This window comes from Triturus cristatus, chromosome 1_1, assembly GCF_964204655.1.
Source record: "Triturus cristatus chromosome 1_1, aTriCri1.1, whole genome shotgun sequence".
Lineage (NCBI taxonomy): Eukaryota > Metazoa > Chordata > Amphibia > Caudata > Salamandridae > Triturus > Triturus cristatus.
The window spans coordinates 735,085,769-735,101,410 of NC_140579.1; positions in this window are offsets into that span (position 1 = coordinate 735,085,769).

The window sequence follows — 15,642 nt, forward strand, 5'->3', positions numbered from 1 at the left end:
CACAGCGGCAGTAACTCTCTTGGGAGTCGCTGGGCACTTAGTTTACTTGAATCTATTGCCAGAGGAATATATGGAGCGCAAAGTATGATATGTTCAACCCCACCCTCTCAGAAGCTATCTCCCCTGCTGCCAGTGGTACAAGAGGGCATTGGTCTGCACCTGGCCTATTATTCACTTGACAAGTTAGGCAGCTCCTGAAATATTTCTTAATCTTTACTTCCATTTTGGGTCAGTAAAAGCCACTTTGCATTCTGTTACTTCTCATAGTCCACAGCATATGGAGAGCTAAACAATTATTGTTGAGCCAGTAATCAACTACATTTGATGTGCATATCTGCCTTTTCACCATATTGTGGTCCTACTGGGGGCAACTCGTTTACCATATGCCTGCTGGGAATTCTCATTGCTATTTGCCAGCAATTGAGGTTGTTGGTCTTACTGGAAGCTAGGCTTTGGTGCGTCCTTCACCAGTATAAGCATATGTTTGATGTACACCTGGCCTGAGAATTACTCAAGTTCATGCAAAACAGCACAGCACATCAGGTTGTTGCGCTGCGTTGCGTGAAGCAGAGAGAATGGAACGGTTTTAATTTTGCAAAGCTACGGCACAGTTCTGCCTGCTCCTAACACTGGCACACTTGTGGCTGCCTAGTGCCAATGCAGGCAAACATGAGCCACAGTATAAGGGTGCCTGCATTAACAACAGGATCGTTTTTGTGCAGGAAGGGATACCTTCTTGCACATTAAGTATCCTTTGGACTTATTTCTGCATGGCTTAATAAATACCAAGAAAGTGACGCAACCCTACACAAAATCCTAGCAAGTCTTGCCTTAGTGTTTCTTCTTTACCCTGCTGCTGGCATATTTGCCAGCTTTCCACGTCTGCGATCCTGCATTCTCCAGATTTTGTTCTAACCCTCCAAACATATTTCTCAGACTATGTCTTTGATAATAGACTACACAGAAGCTTATCTTTGTCCATAAAATTCCGCTAATCCAAACCATAGTTTTAAGTGCGTTGACACAAGCTTTGAAGGCCTTATTAGGGATCCAAAGCAATGACCTGGAAATATCTCTAAATATTGTTGTGGGGTCTTGCAAAACCTTCTTAGAACTGCTTGCTTCATATGTGCGCACACCACAATCTCCTCTGGCTTTAGCTCTATATGCGAACTGCACATTGAGAATGCAGTCTTCAGTGATATGAGTATTATTACACCTTCCCATTAAAGAAGTCCTACTCCAGTGCACTTCCATGAGATGCAGTTTGCAGCTATTTTATAGAGCAGTGCATAACCAGTGGTATAATTCCCCAAAATAGCAGCATAACAAAATTTATGGATATTTGGCAATAAGAACATACTTGGTCACCACTTCCACTCTGGTGGTGTGGGCAGTAGAGTAGAATGAGTTTTTCTATCAGGGTTTCGAGTTCTAACACCTTTATTTTCACTGATGGGAAATGTTCTTCTTTTTCAGCTTTTCCTCCTACACCATTTTCCCTGTAGGCATGCTTTCAAAATGTGGTATATTCTTTAAAGGAATCTACTGTATCTGGTAGCAGTGTGCCTCCTTTTTTCTATTCCATCTCTCTCAGTGCATTTCATCAGGGCTGATTTTTTCATTTATCTGGAAGAGATCCGATTACCGATCTTGGAGTGGGATTTATAAAGAATAATATTTTTGATCTCATGTGGCGTATTACAAGGCTCTCCTCTCTCATCATGAAGATATTTGGTTGGTGAGGGTTATATAGATCTTCTACTCTCTTTGGTCATCCTACTCAGAAGATGTAAGTTCTTTCTCAAATCCTATCTTCTTTTGAGTAGAATCACATGGGAAACCTATCTCTTCACTCGCCTTCTGAAAGCTAATACTGTCAGTGTCTGCTGTGTGGTCAATTCAGATCAGTTTTCAAAAATTAAAGTGACTTATTTTGTCCAGGTGGTAGTTCCTTATTCAAACTGCAAAGTGAAACTATAGTTCTACAAAGGACCCTAACATTCATGCTCCAATATGAGCAATTCTCTTGCCTGAGAGGAACAGAGAGAAGGTAAATGATTAGTGTACTAAGCATGCGCTTCAAATATACTCAAACATAGATATTTTCCAAAAGAGGTGGGCTAAATCCTTTCTAGCTTCATTGGACGCAAGGATTACCCTCCAGGATGTATAGAGGAACAAAGAACAGAATGTAAAACAGTTGCAAGACAGAGAAAACAATCTCCACTTGAATGCAGTTCCACAGATAGTAAGAGGTTTTATTTAGATACTATGAACACATTGGGGATGAAAATAATAACACCTGTCATTCCATTTCTAAGAACTCTAAGTAACAGTTGCTACTAGTACCGAATTCCAATGTTATTCGGACATTAATGTAAGTATTGCTATTTACATACCATGAAGTTAGCTGGGGAGCATTGAAATGCTGCACTGGAGACCCACTGAGGTGCAGGTACAAGGAGGGTAGAAACCTCAAGATTTTTTTTATATAACGGGGAGGAGTTGACAGTCACTCAAGAGGGCATGATTGTTGGCAGGCATATCAGCGGATTAGGGACTCTCTGAAGAGGTGCTGGTTCAGACATGTCCTGAACTGACGGAATGGCATGTAGTAGGGTGTTGTGTCCTCATTTGGGTGTTTAGATGGAGGGGGAATGCTTCTGCATTTTTTTTTCAGTTCTTTATTTCCAATCTGGTGATAAAAAAGAAATTGTAATTCACTGACCCCAGAGATGTTGTGATATCTTCCAGGAAGATGGCGTGCCAGTCACTGCTGCTTTGTACATGATGGAGCAGTACCTGTGGACGCTGTGTGCTTGGAGAAAAAGCCTAGTAGGACTTTCAGGGAAGGAAATATGCAGTTGAGCCTCCTGTGTCCAATAATGAGACATACAACTGTCTGAAGATTGCTACGCATGGGTGAGAAGAGTCTCAGCCCCATGTGAGTAGGGAGAGGACTAGGACTCGCAATGTTATCTGGAGTGAGCTTCAGGCAGGTTCAAATGGATCTTTCACGAAGAGAGAGTAAAGCACTTATGATGATGAGAAATATGAGCGTGTCTATGGTGTGGAATTTCAGGATGGTCGAAGAGAGGATGTCATCTTCTTAGGTGGTTGTCTTGAAGCTAGAGAGAATGGCTTGAAGGTCAGCCTGTAAGAGTGCAATCTGGGTGTGCTGCATGCAGGAATCAGTGGTACTGTGGTCATTTGTTTGGCGTTGTTGTTGATAGTGGTGAACAATTTATCAGTCTCCAAAAGTTTAGAGGCTGATGAAATTGGTCCTACCAGGGTTCAATCTCATGGCCATATAAGATGAGGTGTCAACATCAATCATCTAATTCATTAACCTGTCTTGCAGGGTATATCAGAGCAAGCGTGATAACTAATAAAGTGCCATGCATTTGGAAATTAGTGATGGGCCACCTTTGTTTTATATTGGTCCTGAAAGAGTGTTGTGCACTTCAAAGGAGCAAAAATCAGAGGTGTGGCTGGTGGTTTGGCTGAGACAGTCTTAGCTAAGGTCCCAGTGTAGGGGGTCACAGAAAAATTAAAATCGGTGGCCACAGTTTAATATGCTTGAAATACATGATACATATTCTTACAGAGTATGACAGTGTTTTCAACTACCACAGTGACAGAGCTTTGCCAATTGTGTTATTTGACTCCATGAACCTGATTTGGCTAAAAGGTTTAGATTGCCATGCAATACAAAAACGACACTGCTTGCAGCAAAGAAAATCTAAGGACTGGGACAATGACGCGTGGTTATGATTTTGTCTCTTTTCTGCCATAGGTAGCGCCTCCTATTTACCTGCCAAGGCAGTGGTACAAATGAGCATGCAGATGCTGGGTGTATACTTGGTTTCTGCAAATGTATTAGTGAGTGAGTGCACAGTGATGCACTGTTCAAATGCTCGACTGGGTGAACATTTGGTTCTTGCAAATACATTTGTGATTTAGTGCACATTGATGCATGAAAAGGCATGACACAGCAACTGGTTTTGAATATTAGATCTCTCATGCAGATTTCCACTCCGAGCACATGTGCACTGTGCATCTTCCTGCTTCTCTGTTTTCAGAGTTCAGTTTGAGTTACATTTGTAAATTCTTTTAGAGTTCCTACCTGGATGCATGGCACGACTCCCATAGGGAGACTACAAAAACAAGTTACAAGTTTTCTTCATCATAATAACTTCATTTCATAAAAGTACAATAAAAATATGATAAAACCAACAATTCATTGAACACAGGAACCATACAGATAGAGATCAAAAGCATCTGAAATAAACATTTTACATGTGGATCTAAATAATATCATACAGAGTACCGTTCCAATCCCCGATTCTACTGACCAAATATGCCTATATGGTTTAGCAGAGGCTATATATTAAAGCCCACAAAAACCAGCATCACATTAAACACGAGGGCCCTACAAACCACCCAACAGGGATACATATATTTACTATGGGCTAGACATTTATTTCAGGCGGAGCATCCCACGTGTAAATTTAGCAATAAAGTGCACGTTCTTTGTATGAACCACACGGGGACTTTAATTGTTAATCCTTTTAATATGTGCGAAATTGCAATAGACCACTATGCAATGAAGAGCAAGTTTTTCATTTGGGCTCCTGGACATGTGTCCTATAACGTGATGCCTGCCTCAGGCACGGATGCGTCGCATGGCTCCTAAAACCCGCCTATATCGCCACTCACCCGGGGCCACTGCCGCACAGTCCACTGCCCACCAGGAAGCGACAATCTGAAATTAAAGAGCTATGATTGGGGAGTAAAGCAGGCTTGTGGTGTTTGGCGGTCTTCAGTCCTGCTTGTGAAGCCCGTGGCCAGCTCCAAGAAGCCAGCACATGCTCGTCAATCAGAGAAAGTCGGCCGGTGTTCACATGGCAATGCTTCCGCGCACGCGCGTAGACTTGTGCGCTGGGGAGCAGATAATTATAGGCTCCAAGTTTTGTGGATGCATACGCGCCTGCGAAAAGAGATACGCATGCGCAAATGCTTAGGGGGAGCGCATAGCCGAGGGGAGCAATCCATTATGGAACACCGGCCCTGTTGGTGGCTTCACTTGGAACTTGAAGACTGCTGGGATTTCAGCACAGCGGTTCCAGGTGGCAGCTCTTATCGTAAGCAGTTGGGGCCTCTCTAGGCCAGTTAGATGGGACACTTGTACAGCAGGTTCAGGGTCTGGGCCGATCTTGACCTTGAATCTGATTTGACCGTTGGGGCCTCGAGCTGATCATGGCGCTCACTTTGGCGTTCACAGATCACTCAGCCAAAAAAGTTTGCAGAGGTAGCACCAGTCTCACAGCTACTGCAGACTCCTGATACTTTCTTTTGTATATGTTATATGTAGGGTTTCTGCCTTTCAATGTGTAATACAGCTCAGAAATGGCTGTATGGGACGCTATTTTTAAACAGGCGTGTGGAAGCTTGCATAACATCTTTAAAGTTAAACTGCTCTTGAACGAGACTTAACAAAATCTCATGGGTGTATTTTTTAACAGTAAAACGTGGTGTGAACGTATGTTTATCTGCTGAACAAAAGTCTGCAAATTGTTCATTAGATGATAGCAGGGTTATTGGCGATGTAAACTTGGTGATGTGAAGTTCTCTGTTAATTCTCAGATAAGAGATTAAAAGGTAACTCCTCTCTTGGTCTCATAAATAAAGGGAGTGCTACCAGTGTGAAGCGGGATTTAAATACCACCAGAGGCCAAGTTACACCCAGATGCAGTGCTTGGGCACATGCTGACACCTCTCAGTCTCCGCTGGGCTTGGGTAGGGGGAACAGAGTACCCTGTCTAAAAATAGTCGGGGGACTCTGTTCACTCGCATCCGCTCCCGGCTTCTGCACTGCTTTTTAGCAACCTTAGAATAAAGAGGGATTGAGGAAAAACATCCAATAAGGTTCTACACCCATGTCTTGCAGTTTGCATCCCGCTCACTGATGTAGTTCATAATTCACTATGCAGCATTGAAAGGATTACAAACCTGGAACTAGAAATATCCAAGGATGGCTGTGCCTAAAGCAATACCCTACTTACATATCCCCATAAAAATGAAACAAATCTGTGATCTGCATGTTACTCAAAGGTGCTTTGCAACAGGCACAATAACCGTCTATGCTACTTTATGAGACAAAACTGTGACTAGGAAAAACGCCTATCTCCCCAGGAGGTTTATTAACCAACAGCTTTACAGTATGGTTATTGTCGCCTGAAAACTGCTGTTAATACAAAGATCTCCTGTAAGATGTTTTAAAATGCTGTCACTTTGTGACCAGCTGTGAAGGCCAGAAGGTATAGCCAATTTCTTTGTAGCTGAGTTTAAAAAAATGAATACATTGACTGTCATCTCCCTTTTTCATGACTCCGCCCCTCGTGACTCCACCCCCATTTCTCCTGCCACGCCTTGACCCCCAATTTATGAGATATTGGAGTAATTTTTTCTAACCATTGGTGTGCACGGAAGGGTCTGCCCGCAGTAGCACAGCAGAATCAAAGCACAGAAATGGGAGGCATTGCAATTACAGCGCGGAGAGGGCGGCACTTCGAGGGGCCGGCACTGACACCTTCAGTCCTGCAATGCACGAGCGCCGAGTGGGGCACATCCATTCAGATGCGGCCCCCCTCCTCACTGCACCGACGGACGTGTCGGGGAGAGTCACTAACCTCGCTTAGTGGCATTTTGAGAGCGCGGCGTCCCTCCGCTTCGCCGGGGCAGATGGTATCAGAGGGCAGCGGAGCGCCTTCGGGAGGCAGGCGCCGGAAGCGGCGGTTGTTAGCTGACAAATGCCAAACGATTTCACATCCATCAGGATGCAGTACACGCTGCCCCTCTCTCCCTATCGCTGCCGCCCGCTCAATTACGACTCACCTTCAATTCTACTCCAAGCGCATTATTGGCAGGCCGAGTGTAGTGTATGCATTATATTGATACTGCTTTGTGTATGTGTATTAAATCGGTAATATCACTTTAATCTTGTTAGCTGGAGCGTGAGGTGGAATACTCTTTGTTACCTCAGCAAGTTCCGATCCAGGGCGTCAGTTACAGCTGGTGTCCTGGAGAGGAAGTCGCACCGCCTGGCGCTCACCTGTTCCTTCCAAATAAATTATTTTGAAGAATCTACCTTACGCACCTCTTCTTTACAATTGGCGACGAGGATGGGATCCTGATCTTCCATGGGAAGTGGTAGCAATCGATATTTTTGGACCAGTAGGAGAACCTTAAGAATATATCATAGTCGTAATTGACCTGTTGTAACGCCCTGAACGTCTCAGGATCGTTTAACAGACACGACAATGAGGACGCAACCACTTGTGAAGGGTTAGTTCTTTTAATGAAGGCAAATAAAATACAAAGAACAAACAAAAGTTATAGTCACTGGAATCCTCCAGGCTAAGTACGTTACCAGCCCACAGCACGGATGGTCCTAACCGTCCTCTGCATATACGCCGATCCCGGCGTATGCCAACAGAGGGCAGAAATGAAATGGCCGACAATGCCAATCGGTAGGCTGTGAGGGGCACGAAGAGTGTTGGGGAGAATCGAGGAGTCAGGGAAACACCCAGCCGGGGTCTCTACCTGAAGGGAGCAGCCGCTCAACCTCTTCCTCAGACTGCACCGGGACGCGGAGTCACCTCCTGGTGATGCGTCACCGATACCCCAATCACAAGCAAGAAGACTGAACCGAGAGCAGCCGCTCGATCGATCCTGTGGACTTCCGAGTCTGTAACGTGGCAAACACCTCCTGGTGTGCGTTACAGCTGGCAGTCCCTGTGTCTCTGGTCGGGCTGGGAGTTACGACTCCAACCAGCAAAAGCGCCACTGCGCTTGGACTCAAAAAGTCCAAAAGCGAAGCTCAATGGTTGACCGGTAGAGCTTCCGGGTCCTTCACAGGTGACGATGGGGCAAGACACGGCCCAGGGAGTAACGACTCGACCTACCTCCGTTCTTGCCTTACTGGAGCACCACTCTGGAACACTGCTCTTCACGAAGCAGGTACGTCGGTGTAAACACAATATCCGACAGCCTTGTACCTCCCGGTTCCTCCCTTTATAGGGCGTGTTTTCCTTGAGTTATGTAACAGCTCTCCTGTTTACATAAGGGCGTGTTTCCCTTGAGTTATGTAACAGCTCTCCTGTTTACATAAGGGCGTGTTTCCCTTGAGTTATGTAACAGCTCTCCTGTTTACATAAGGGCGTGTTTCCCTTGAGTTATGTAACAGCTCTCCTGTTTACATAAGGGCGTGTTTCCCTTGAGTTATGTAACAGCTCTCCTGTTTACATAAGGGCGTGTTTCCCTTGTATGACAGGAATTCTTGACAGTACATCCTCCCTCTCAGCGGCTCCCCACGGGTCCAGCGCTGGCAGGAAAACGCCGATGGAACAAGGAGACCAAGCGCGGAGCATGAACCCCTTCAGCCGGTTCCCATGAATGCTCCTCCGGGCCATAGCCTTTCCACGCAACCAGGTACCACAGCTTCCCCCTGCGCCATTTGGACGCCCGTATGCCCGACACTTCATACTCCACCTCCGACTCCACGCATACCGGCCTAGGTGTCCCAGACGGCTTGGAGGGTGCTGGTTTGAGCAATGATACATGAAAGACAGGGTGTATCCGCAATGACTGGGGCAAGCACACCTTCACGTTCACGGGACCCATACACTTGGTAATTCGATAGGGGCCCATGTACTTGGGATGGAACACACTGTTCTTTCGAAACCTCATGTTTCTTGTGGATATCCAGACGTAGTCTCCAGTGCGGTACAGTGGCCCGGGCCTTCTCTTCCTATCTGCCGCAGCCTTGTATCTTCTCTTGGCCTCTATTAGGACAGCCCTTGAGCGCATCAACGTGTCTTTTATGTGTGCCACCCTGTCCGCTGTGGCGGGAATCCTGTCCTCTCTGAACGGATGTAGAAATGGCAAGAACCTGGGATGTTGGCCATAGTTGCTATAGAACGGAGATGACTGTGTGGAGCTGTGAGTGGCGTTGTTATAGGCTATCTCTGCAACCCATAGCAAGTCGACCCATTCTTCCCTGCCCTGGTCCACAAAACATCGCAGATACTGTTTGAGCGTTTGGTTCAGGCGCTCGGTTTGGCCGTCCGTTTGAGGGTGGTAGCTGGTGGACAGGGCGGTCTTAACATGCAGCGCAGTGCACCAAGTCTTCCAGAATTGCGCAGTAAACTGCGACCCCCGGTCCGACACGATCACCCCAGGTAATCCATGCAGTCGTACCACATTCTTTAGGAGTAGTGACGCCAATTCCCCGGCCGTAGGGACTCTCTTGCAGGGGATGAAGTGCCCCATTTTCGTCAAGTAATCCACCACCACCAGTATTGCCGTCATCCCCTGGTCTACCGGTAGGCCCACCACGAAGTCCAGTGATATGCTATCCCATGGTCTATCCGGGGTCGGAAGTGGATGTAAGAGCCCTTGGGTTCGGCCATGGTCGGCCTTCATGGTAGCACACGTAGGACACTCCTGTCCCCACCTCCTGACATCCACTCTCATGGTTGGCCACCAGAAATGCCGTCCCATGCTAGCCACCGTTTTTTCAAAGCCCAAATGACCTGCGCATGGAGAGTCATGGCACCAGATGAATGCTTGTTTCCTTAGCCTAGGCGTGGGTATCAATAGGCACCTGCCCTTCAGGGGTATCCCGTCCTTCAGCTGCCATTCTCTGTGACTGAGGAGCCACCTCCGCCATGCGAATGACCTGATCCCTCTCTTTATTCCCCTCAGGAAAGTATCCGGTTGGATAACCCCCAATACCATCCTCGGGGAAATGATGGAACGCTCGGTTGCAGGCAATGGTTCCTTAACTGCAGATTGACGGGACAGGGCGTCCGCCTTCCGGTTTTCCGTCCCCGGCCGATATGTGATGCGGAAGTTGAACCCCGCAAAGAAGATCATCCACCGCAGCTGCCTGGGAGAAAGGTGTCTAGTGGCCGTCATGAACTGTAGGTTCCGATGGTCCGTGTACACCGATACCACATGTCTTGCCCCCATCAACCAATGCCTCCATTCGGTGAAGGCGTCCTTGATTGCGAGAAGCTCCTTCTCCGCAATATGGTAGTTGCGTTCGGCGTCGTTGAGTTTGCGGGACATGTACGCAACGGGATGAAGCACCCCTGTGTCGTGGTTGCGTTGGGACAAGATAGCCCCCAGCGCCACATCCGACGCGTCCGCTTCCACCACGTAGGGGAGATCCGGATCGGGGTGAGCCAACACCGGCGCCTTACCAAAGGCGCTTTTCAGGGCCTCAAAGGCTTTGTTCGCTTCAGGGGACCAGACAAACTCCTTGGACTTCCTCAGTAGCTGTGTGATTGGGGCCACCACTCCTGAAAATCCATCTATAAACCGCCTGTAAAAGTTGGCGAAGCCAATGAAACTTTGGACGTCCTTCACGCTTTGGGGCACCGGCCATTCTTTCACCGCCTTGATCTTTCGTTCTGCCATCTCCTGTCCCTCTGGACTCAGCATCACTCCGAGGAATTCCACGGATGTGACGTGGAAGTCACACTTGCTGAGTTTACAAAACAGCATGTTTTCCCTCAGCTTTTGGAGTACAGCTTTGACGTGGTGTACGTGCTCCTCCACACTGGACGAATAGATGAGGATGTCGTCGATATATACGACCACGTAGATATCCAACTCCTCTCTGAATACCTCATTCAAAAAGTACTGAAAGGCTGCCGGGGCGTTGCACAGACCGAACGGCATGACGAGGTACTCAAAAAGGCCGAACCTGGTCTTAAAGGCGGTCTTCCACTCGTCTCCGTCCCTCATGCGCACCAGATGGTATGCCCCTTTCAAATCCAACTTGGTGTAGATACGAGCTTTCTTGACCTGTTCCAGAAGTACACTGATGAGAGGCAAGGGGTACCGATTTTTTATGGTTATCGCATTCAATGCCCTAAAGTCCACACAGGCTCTCAGCTCCCCATTAGCCTTCGGGATGAAGAAGAGTGGCGAGGCGGCCGGAGACTTGGACGGGCGGATGAATCCTAGCTTGAGGAGTTTATCCAGGTACCCCCGGAGATGCACGTTTTCAGGCTCCGTCAGGGCATACAGCCTGCCGCTGGGAACGCTGGCCCCTGGCACCAGGTCGATCTGGCAGTCAAACTGTCTATGTGGTGGTAGCACTTCCGCCTTCACCTCATCAAATACATCCTCAAAACTGTGATAAGCCTGGGGGAGAGCCACATCTTTTTCTGCCGCTGTAGCCACCGTCTGACTCCCGCTCTCATCTGCGTCAAGGGATTCCGTTCTTATTCCACAATGCAGGATGCAATACGGTGACGTCATTTCGATGCGATGTGTTGGCCAATCCACAAAGGGGTTGTGTTTCTGTAGCCACGGCAATCCCAATATGACGCCATATTGGGGCGCTCGGATGATGTTAAAATCGATTTGTTCCAAATGGTTCCTCCCATATCTCATCGGAAGGACCCCCGTGTGCTGTCCGATGGGCCCCGTCACCAATCGCCTTCCGTCTACCGCATAGACGTCTTCGGGTACTGCTTTGGGAAGAAGCACTAGCCCTAGCCTGCATGCCTCGTTGTGGTCCATAAACATGCCAGTGGCCCCTGAATCCACCATGGCCACAACGGGTATCCACTGGTCATGCACTCCCACGTGCACCGTGATAAACAGGTGTCGTTGTCCCTTAGTGACCGAGTTGGAAAGTGAAGGGATGGATGAGTGACTCCGAGATGCCCCTTCTCTGGTCTTGGAGTCCTCTAGTTTTCCGCCGGTATGTCCACCACGGCTGTTACCGACCGGTTGGCCCGATAACGTGACGTCTTCGGTTTGGCAGGGCATTCCCGTACGTAGTGGCCTTTTTTGCCACAATATAGGCACAATCCTTGTTTACGGCGTGACTCTTTCTCCGTGGCTGTGAGGCTCGCTCGTATTGCGCTGATGTCCATGGGTTCTCCCTTGGATGCGGTGGAAGTTTCAGGACTTCCCACCGTCACATAGGATGGAAGGGATTTTCCTTTTCTCCCATGATCCCCCTTTCTTTCACTTAGCCTATGTTCCAGCCGTAATACCAGGTTGATAAGGCCCTCACATGTCTTGGGTTGAGGGTCAATATGAGCCACGGCGTCCTTGAGCTCATCGCACAGCCCTTGATGGAAGAGCGCCGTCTGTTTAGCAACAGGCCACTTGGTTTCCGCAACCAGCCTTCGGAACGCGTTGAGATACTGCACCAGGTCGTTGGATCCCTGTCTCAACTCAAGCATTTCACGGTCCGCCGTGTACGAGTCAGCCCTTCTGTCGAATACCTTCAGGAATTCCTCGCGAAAAGCACCCCAATCACATAAGAGGGGGTCGTCCCTGCTCACCAGAGGTACGGCCCATAGTGCCGCGTTTCCAGCCAAATAGGATATAAGGAAAGCCACACGAGCCTGACTCGTGGGGAACGCCTTTGGTTTGCACGATAAATGTAGCGCCACTTGTGTGAGGAATACCTGCACTGTGTTAGGATCCCCACTGTACCTCTCTGGTGTTGCCAAGGGGATGGCTACCGGCATTTCCACTACTACCGCAGGGGTCTGGTTCGTGAGGGAGGTGCTGGGCGTGAGCGGGTCCAATTGGATAGCATCCAGTCTGGCTTTTACATCGGCTGTTTCTTGCCTAGAGGCAGCCACTTCAACTTGCATGGCCGCTAAAGCAGCCAGCACATCATCAAGTGTTGCCATGTCTGTTATCGACCGGGAGACAGTTAGTGTTATTACGGTCGGATATTTTGTAACGCCCTGAACGTCTCAGGATCGTTTAACAGACACGACAATGAGGACGCAACCACTTGTGAAGGGTTAGTTCTTTTAATGAAGGCAAATAAAATACAAAGAACAAACAAAAGTTATAGTCACTGGAATCCTCCAGGCTAAGTACGTTACCAGCCCACAGCACGGATGGTCCTAACCGTCCTCTGCATATACGCCGATCCCGGCGTATGCCAACAGAGGGCAGAAATGAAATGGCCGACAATGCCAATCGGTAGGCTGTGAGGGGCACGAAGAGTGTTGGGGAGAATCGAGGAGTCAGGGAAACACCCAGCCGGGGTCTCTACCTGAAGGGAGCAGCCGCTCAACCTCTTCCTCAGACTGCACCGGGACGCGGAGTCACCTCCTGGTGATGCGTCACCGATACCCCAATCACAAGCAAGAAGACTGAACCGAGAGCAGCCGCTCGATCGATCCTGTGGACTTCCGAGTCTGTAACGTGGCAAACACCTCCTGGTGTGCGTTACAGCTGGCAGTCCCTGTGTCTCTGGTCGGGCTGGGAGTTACGACTCCAACCAGCAAAAGCGCCACTGCGCTTGGACTCAAAAAGTCCAAAAGCGAAGCTCAATGGTTGACCGGTAGAGCTTCCGGGTCCTTCACAGGTGACGATGGGGCAAGACACGGCCCAGGGAGTAACGACTCGACCTACCTCCGTTCTTGCCTTACTGGAGCACCACTCTGGAACACTGCTCTTCACGAAGCAGGTACGTCGGTGTAAACACAATATCCGACAGCCTTGTACCTCCCGGTTCCTCCCTTTATAGGGCGTGTTTTCCTTGAGTTATGTAACAGCTCTCCTGTTTACATAAGGGCGTGTTTCCCTTGAGTTATGTAACAGCTCTCCTGTTTACATAAGGGCGTGTTTCCCTTGAGTTATGTAACAGCTCTCCTGTTTACATAAGGGCGTGTTTCCCTTGAGTTATGTAACAGCTCTCCTGTTTACATAAGGGCGTGTTTCCCTTGAGTTATGTAACAGCTCTCCTGTTTACATAAGGGCGTGTTTCCCTTGTATGACAGGAATTCTTGACACCTGTTTACTAAATGGCCCATAGTTAAAATTGTAGAGAAGGTGGACACACAAACAGATTTGAAGTTTTTGGACAAGTTATTTGTATCAGAAGGGTTACCGGTGTGTTTACTAAGTGACAATGGGGTACAATTCACATCCAATTTGGCGAAGGAGTATTTCAGAAAATGCGGAATCACACATAAGACCACTTCCCTTTATAACCCGAGTGGGAATGGTACTGTTGAAAGATTCAACGGGGTGTTAAAAGGTGTAATTCAGGCTGCAAAGAACAAACGGTTAGATTGGAAATTAGAGGTACAAAAACACAATCTGGGCTTATAGGACAACAACACATTATGCAACCAGTTTGTCTCCCTCTGTTATGATGAGAGGTAGGACACCAAGATCTAAGTTCAACCCTAATTGGATCATGGAAGGAAAAGTAAAACAATGGTCACCAAAGGAGGTTAAAAAAAAGTTGGTAGTCACACATATGAAAAGTAAAGAGGGTTATGACACGCGCCATGGCACTAAAGATATTTCTGTTAGGGTTGGGGACTGGGTTCGCATAAAAAATACGGTCAAAACTCCGAAGGGTGAGAGTATGTATGAGGAACCACAGCAGGTGGCAGAAATCCTTAGGAATGCTATACGACTTAAGGATGGCAGAGTGTGGAATTTAAAAAGTGTTGCTTTAAATTCTAATAGGCAGCGGAATGTGGACTCAAACACATTTGAGCATCCTACTAACTTTGAGTGGGTAGAGGATTACTTTGATCAAAGTGCTCTACAATCTGAATTAAGTGCAGACTCTTGTGTAACATCTAAAAGAGTGGTGGGTGTGGAACCTCCAAATACTAGCCAAATTTCAAATGATGTCAGTGGAGAATCTTTTTCTCCTCAGGATTTTTATTCTTGTTTGAGGAGAGAGAAGGGGTTTGCGAGTACTTCTAATTCCAACAATCAGCATATTGAGGAGGGTGACAAGGTTGTTGATGCAAAAAGGAAAAGAGTACTTCCTGGGTGGCTTAGTGAATATGTTAGATAGTATTCTCTCAATTGCTACTCATATTCAGTTTTTTTTGTGTTTTTTTTTTGTGTTGTACTTTATTTGTTCTTTCCTTTCTCTTTGAAGAGAGGGGGATGTGCAGTGTATGCATTATATTGATACTGCTTTGTGTATGTGTATTAAATCGGTAATGTCACTTTAATCTTGTTAGCTGGAGCGTGAGGTGGAATACTCTTTGTTACCTCAGCGAGTTCCGATACAGGGCGTCAGTTACAGCTGGTGGCCTGGCGCTCACCTGTTCCTTCCAAATAAATTATTTTGAAGAATCTACCTTACGCACCTCTTCTTTACACCGAGTTTCACAAGTATTGCCAAAGTTAGTACATTAAAGTGCATGAGACTAGTCAGGACGGACACTGTTTACCGATCTGAATTCTGCCTCTGTCGCTCTCTTGCCGCTTCCTATTATGGCCCAGTGAAGGTCAGCGTGATAGTTAGTGCAAACCTATGGGGTTTCTTCTTCTGGCCCTCATATCGTTCTTGCTTTTCTGCCCGCGTTTCGTCTGCCGTGCTTCTTTTTATGTTCTTGTATTCTCATTGTTACACAGGTGTTTCGTTTTCTCTCGCCGGAGTCTTTTTACCTGTTGGTCTCATTCATGAATCCTCAATCGCTACCTTTATGTATATTTTTAATACTTTGTATTTTTTTCTTTTCTTTTACGTTTTTATCGCCTTTCATGTACCCTCATTCACTCTTTCATGCTACCTTATTTCCTCTTCTCTCTCTTCCTCCTGCCACCACA